Raw genomic sequence first — 7235 nt, 5'->3', positions numbered from 1 at the left:
CGACTTGGTTATATCGGTCTCCTTTAAGTTATTTGTAGTCCTCTTTCTTGGATCTTTGTCAGATCTCTTTCAGGGACTATTTTGATAACTTTTGAGTAGTAGGAGTCCGACTTGGTTATATCGGTCTCCTTTAAGTTATTTATAGTCCTCTTTCTTGGATCTTTGTCAGATCTCTTTCAGGGACTATTTTGATAACTTTTGAGTAGTAGGAGTCTGACTTGGTTATATCGGTCTCCTTTAAGTTATTTGTAGTCCTCTTTCTTGGATCTTTGTCAGATCTCTTTCAGGGACTACTTTGATAACTTTTGAGTAGTAGGAGTCCGACTTGGTTATATCGGTCTCCTTTAAGTTATTTGTAGTCCTCTTTCTTGGATCTTTGTCAGATCTCTTTCAGGGACTACTTTGATAACTTTTGAGTAGTAGGAGTCCGACTTGGTTATATCGGTCTCCTTTAAGTTATTTGTAGTCCTCTTTCTTGGATCTTTGTCAGATCTCTTTCAGGGACTACTTTGATAACTTTTGAGTAGTAGGAGTCCGACTTGGTTATATCGGTCTCCTTTAAGTTATTTGTAGTCCTCTTTCTTGGATCTTTGTCAGATCTCTTTCAGGGACTACTTTGATAACTTTTGAGTAGTAGGAGTCCGACTTGGTTATATCGGTCTCCTTTAAGTTATTTGTAGTCCTCTTTCTTGGATCTTTGTCAGATCTCTTTCAGGGACTACTTTGATAACTTCTCATTTTGGGCTGACTTTGTCATGTCGAGCCCTTCTAAGTTAAAGTAATCCTCTTTAATAGGGTTGGCCAGACTTCTTTCCAGGGTTTACTTATAACTTGGGTTGACTTGGTCCGACTTCTCAACGTCGGCCAGTCTTTAAGTTATTATTTTAGCAATCCGTAAGACCTCGTCAGGTTCTTTTTTGGATCACTTTCGATAACTTTTTACATTATTCTGTGTTCATCTTTGCCGATTTGTAGAAAGTGGTTGTCATCTCTAGATCGTCCTTTGGGTGAATCGCGTTTTCATCTTTATCGGACGGTTGTCTTTATCGTGATCGTGTAGTGAAATTGTTTTTCACTTTCTGCCGATCTGTTGCTTTATAATCGGACGATGAATGCTTCAGATTAATGTGTCTTGAAATCTTTGTAGAATATCTAAAATATATTTTATTTAAAGGAAAAGTGCAAATATATACATATGGGATTGTCTGAGTCTCAACTTGGTGCCTCATTAAAAAACCTTTTCAGGAAAAAGAGTGCATCCAATGATGAGATCTTTTGTCTTTTCTAACTGTAGTACCTTCTGAGGTTGCAGGCGTGCCATGACCTGGGAAGCTCTCGTCCATCGAGTTCAGACAGCCTGTAGTAGCCCTTTCCAAGTACTTCTACAATTCGGTAGGGTCCTTTCCAATTTGCTGCCAGCTTTCCATCTCCTGGTCGAGTTGTTCCGATATCATTTCGGATTAGGATGAGATCATTTTCTGTGAAATTTCTCGGCACTACCCTTTGATTATATCTGGAAGCCATTCGGCGTTTTAGAGCTTCTTTCCTGATCCGAGCTCTTTCTTGGATTTCGGGTAACAAGTCGAGCTCTTCTCTCTGAAGTTGGAAGTTTGCTTCCTCATTGTAGTGAACTACTCTGGGCGAGCCTTCCTCAATCTCTATTGGAATCATCGCCTCTGTTCCGTATGCTAATCGGAAGGGGGATTCCTTTGTGGTGGAATGTGGCGTTGTTCGATATGCCCACAGGACCTATGGGAGCTCTTCTGCCCAGGCTCCCTTTGCATCTTGTAATCTCCGTTTTAATCCAGCCAAAATGACTTTGTTAGCAGCTTCGGCCTGCCCATTGGCTTGTGGATGTTCGACGGAGGTGTACTGGTGCTTTATATTCAAGTCGGCTACTAGTTTTCTGAAGCCTGCATCTGTGAATTGGGTGCCATTGTCTGTGGTTATTGAATATGGAACCCCGAACCTTGTGACAATGTTTCGATATAAGAATTTCTGGCTTCTTTGAGCGGTGGCATTGGCTAGGGGCTCTGCCTCGATCCACTTTGTAAAGTAATCTACTCCCACTATGAGAAATTTAACTTGTCCTAATCCCTGTGGGAAAGGGCCGAGAAGATCGAGTCTCCATTTTGCAAACGACCAAGGCGAAGTCACGCTGATGAGCTCTTCTGGCGGGGCGATGTGAAAGTTGGCATGTTTTTGACATGGTGGACATGTCTTTACAAATTCTGTGGCTTCTTTCTATAGAGTTGGCCAATAAAATCCTGCCCGGAGTACTTTTTTGGCGAGGGCTCGTGCTCCGAGATGATTGCCACAAATGTCGCCGTGTATTTCTTCTAGCACTTCCCTTGTGTTGGAGGTCGGCACGCATTTTAGTAAAGGTATTGAGATTCCTCTTTTGTATAGAATGTTGTTTATGATGGTGTAGTACTGTGCCTCCCTTTTTAGCTTCTTTGCCTCCTTTTCTTCTGCGGGGAGTGTTCCTTCTTTGAGGTAGTTGATTATGGGGGTCATCCATCCTTGGTCCTGACTTGTTATGGCCAGGACTTTTTCCTCTTCCGAGATTGACGGGTTTTGCAACATTTCCTGGATGAGGCTTCTATTGTTGCCCCCTGGTTTGGTGCTGGCTAGTTTTGAGAGTGCATCAGCTCGGGCATTTTGTTCGCGGGGTATGTGGCAGATCTTATATTCCCCGATTTGTCCGAGTAGTTCCTTGGTTTTATCCAAATATTTTTTCATGGTGGGGTCTTTGGCTTGGTAGCTCCCTGTTATTTGTGATGTGATCATTTGTGAATCGCTGTAAATGTTGAGTTTTTGAGCTGCGACCTCTTTAGCCAGCTTCAAACCAGCTAATAATGCTTCATATTCCGCTTGGTTATTGGAGGCCGGGAACTCGAACTTGAGGAAGAGCTCAATTTGGGTTCCTTGGTTGCTTTCTATTATCACGCCTGCGCCGCTTCCAGTTTTATTTGAGGAACCATCCATGTAGAGATTCCATTCTGTGGGAGTTTCCGGGATATCTGTGAATTCTGCAATGAAGTCGGCCAGATACTGTGATTTGATGGCCGTCCGAGCTTCATATTGGAGATCGAATTCTGACAACTCGACCGCCCATTGTAGAATTCTGCCTGCTAAATCTGTTTTTTGCAATATTCCTTTTATGGGCTGGTGAGTTCTAACCTTAATGGTGTGAGCCTGGAAGTACGGGCGGAGTCGTCGAGATGTTAGGATGAGAGTATAGGCAAATTTTTCTATTTTCTGGTAGTTCAGCTCGGATCCCTGTAGTGCTTTGCTAATGAAGTAGACGGGTTGTTGCCCATTTTCATCTTCTCTGACTAGTGCTGAGGCTATCGCTCGGCTTCCTACTGCGAGATATAATATGAGTGGTTCTCCTTCTCGTGGTCGAGATAGGATAGGTGGCCGTCCTAAGAACTCCTTGAAGTCTCGGAAAGCTTGCTCACATTCTGTCGTCCATTCGAACTGTTTTCCCTTTCTTAAAGTAGCATAGAAGGGGAGAGATCTTATCGCAACTCCTGCTAAGAATCGGGATAGGGCGGCCAGTCTCCTGTTGAGTTGTTGTACTTCTTTGACACAGGTTGGGCTCTTCATGTTGAGTATAGCTTGACATTTGTCTGGTTTTGCTTCAATTCTCCTTTGTGTGAGCATGAAGCCCAAGAATTTGCCTGCTTCAACTACGAAGGTGCATTTTGCGGGGTTGAGTCGCATGTTATGCTTCCTTATAGTGTCAAACACTTGAGCCAGGTCGGACAATAATGTATCTTCGCTTTGTGTTTTTATCAACATGTCGTCCACATAGATTTCCATGATTTTTTTGATGTGATCTGAGAAGACTTTATTCATTAGCCTTTGGTAAGTAGCTCCCGCGTTCTTGAGACCGAAAGGCATCACGATGTAGCAGTAGTTCGCCTTTGGTGTTAAGAACGAGGTCTTTTCTTGATTTGGTAGATACATGGAGATTTGGTTGTATCCCGAATAGGCGTCCATAAATGAGAGGTATCTATATCCGGAGGAAGCATCTACCAGAGCGTCAATACTTGGGAGTGGGTATGGATCTTTTGGGCAGGCTTTGTTGAGATCGGTGTAATCGGTACACATGCGCCACTTCCCGTTTGATTTTTTCACCAAGACGACGTTGGCTAGCCATGGTGGGTACTTGACTTCTCTTATGAATCTTGCCTCCAGTAAAGTTTGTACTTGTTCTTCCACAGCTTGGGATCGCTCTGGTCCGAGTTTTCTTCGCTTCTGCTGCACCGGCCGTGATCCTGGATAGACCGCCAACTTGTGGCACATTAGCTTAGGGTCTATGCCTGGCATGTCTGCGGCTTTCCATGCGAAGAGGTCGAAATTATCTCGTAAGAATTGTATCAGTAATTCTTTTGAGTCTCCTCTTAGGACCGTGCCGATATTAGTCATTTTGTCCGAGGTGTCTCCAATCTGGACCTTTTCTACCTCACCTTCTGGGTGCGGACGGAGTTCTTCTCGACGCTGAGCTCCGCCAAGCTCAATGGTATGAAACTCTTCTCCTCTGCCTTTGAGGTTTAAGCTCTCGTTATAGCAGCGACGTGCCATCTTTTGATCTGCTTTTATCGTGGCTATCCCCTCTGTAGTTGGGAATTTCATGCATAGACGCGGGGTTGAGACTATTGCGCCGAGTTGATTGAGTGTTGTCCGACCTATGAGAGCATTGTAGGCCGAACTTACGTCGACCACAATGTAGTCTATTTTGAGGGTCCTAGATTGGTTCCCTTTTCCAAAAGTAGTGTGTAGCGATACGTATCCCAACGGTTATATCGGAGTGTCTCCTAGTCCAAACAGATTGTTCGGGTATGCTCTAAGTTCCTTTTCGTCTATGCCGAGCTTGTCGAAGGCTGTTTTAAATAAGATGTCGGCAGAACTCTCTTGATCTACTAGTGTGCGATGTAAATTGGCATTTGCCAGTATAATAGTGATGACCATGGGATCGTCGTGTCCCGAGATGATGCCGGATGCATCCTCTTTAGTAAATGTTATCGCCGGGATGTCGGGTGCTTCCTCCTTTCCCTCAACATGATATACTTCTTTGAGATATCTCTTTCGGGACGATTTGGAGATCCCACCTCCTGCGAATCCGCCGTGTATCATGTGGACGTGTCTTTCTGGTGTCCGAGGTGACCGTTCAGCTCGTCCATCATCTTCGTCTCTCCGTCTTTTTCTTTGGTCGTCATCCCGGGTGGCCAGAAATCGATCTAATTTTCCTTCTCTTACCAATTTTTCTATGATATTTTTCAAGTCGAAGCACTCGTTGGTAGAGTGCCCTCGAATTCGATGGTATTCACAATATTCCTTCCGGTTTCCTCCTCCCCTTTTGCCTTTGAGTGGCCTTGCTGGGGAGATTTTTCTATATGGTAGACTTCTTTGTACACGTCGACCAGGGATGCTTTGAGAGGAGTGTAGTTGTGGTATTTTTTGATTTTTTCACCCTGTCGATCTTCTTTCCTTTTGGAGTCCTTGTCTTTGTCTCGGTAGGAGGCCCCAGATTTTGAGATTTCTCCCAGCCGAGCGTTCTCTTCCATATTGATGTATTTTTCTACTCGCTCCTGGACTTCGTCTAAGGAGGTAGGATACTTTTTAGATATAGATTGGCTGAAAGGTCCCTCTCGTAAGCCATTGATAAGCCCCATGATGGCGGCCTCTGTTGGTAAACTTTGTATATCCATGCATGTTTTGTTGAATCTTTCCATGTAGTTGTGGAGGCTCTCCCAATCTCCTTGCTTGATCCCTAGTAAGCTGGGTGTGTGCTTGGCCTTATCTTTCTGGATGGAATATCTGGCCAGGAACTTTTTGGCCAGGTCGTCGAAGTTTGAGATGGACTTCGGAGGTAAGTTGTCGAACCATCTGATCGCCGTTTTTGTGAGAGTTGTTGGAAAAGCTTTGCAGCGAACGACATCTGAGGCATCGGTAAGGTACATTCTGCTTCTGAAATTACTGAGATGATGGTTGGGATCTGTAGTGCCATCATACAAAACCATATCCGGGAGCTTGAAATCTTTTGGGATTTTGGTCTTCATGATTTCCCTGGTGAATGGATCCTGTTCTTTGTGTGAATTTTCCTCAGGAGTGGTCCGAGGAGCTTTTGATTTGAGGTCGGCCTCTAATTGCTGTAGTTTTTCTTCTAGTTCTCGACATCGCCGTACCTCTCTTTGTAGATCCTTTCCGATCTCCCGTTGTTGCTGGGTTTCTTTCTCAAGTTACTTTAAGCGATCTTGAAGTGCTTCCATGGCTCCCGGATTTGGTGAGTTTTTGTCCCCGTTGGATTCCGGAGTGTCCTTTAACGTAGTGTCCGCGTTCTTGTGCGGTGTTCTGTTCTCCATATCTGAGTCGTGGTCGTTGTCATGGCCGTCCGCCATGGTTTTGGGATGACTTTCAGGTTCCCCGACAATGGCGCCAATGTTCCGAGGGTTACCTGAAACTGGAGGTCGATCTCGGATGAGATCCTTGGTACTGGTCGGGGATGACGTGTCCGGCCGGTTGATGGCGGCCGGAGCTGTTGTGTCCGACTTGTTGGACTTGCTGCACTGCTGATCCTTAGCCACCGGAGGGTGGGGGGTACCTGCAAGAGACTCCGATGCTTAAGTTAGCACAGGTATAAAGCAGGTTTTATGTAGAATCAGAGTATGAGTTATACTTGGGTGCTCTAGTGTATTTATAGTAGTGTGGGCTGACCTTTCTGATAAGATAAGTTAGTTATCTTATCTTATCTTATCCTGTTTTGGATGAAGTCAGCTTATCTTCAAGGGAACTGCCTTTATCTCTATAGGCTGGGATTGCCTTTGGATTTGGGTCGTGTTCCTCTATTTGGGCCCTTTATTGGGCTTTCCTGTCGATTTGGCCGAGCTCTTTTAGAAGAGGTCGGGTAGTCTGACCTGAAGAGGTCGGTCGCTGTGTCGCCGATCATCCCGGGTCGGATAGCTCGACCCAGGGTATGAACAGCTAATTTCTTTGACACTTTGCTGCTTCTTAGCCACTTCTATTTCAAAAATAAACACTTTAAATTCTTTGGCTGCCATTTAGGCAGCTTTTGAATCTTTAATGTGTTAACTTTGCTTGTGTCGACATGCTTGCACCTGGAGGTTGCTTTCTTAACCTTTATGTAGGTACTTTTCGGGTTTCCTAGGTTCGACACCCTTTCTTTAGTCAGCTGTGCCATCTTTGCGACTTGCCGTCTGGGCTTT

Source organism: Arachis ipaensis, chromosome B2 (assembly GCF_059453495.1).
Source record: "Arachis ipaensis isolate K30076 ecotype BB chromosome B2, ASM5945349v1, whole genome shotgun sequence".
Lineage (NCBI taxonomy): Eukaryota > Viridiplantae > Streptophyta > Magnoliopsida > Fabales > Fabaceae > Arachis > Arachis ipaensis.
The sequence above is the reverse complement of the archived record's forward strand: the minus strand, read 5'-3'. Positions refer to the sequence as shown.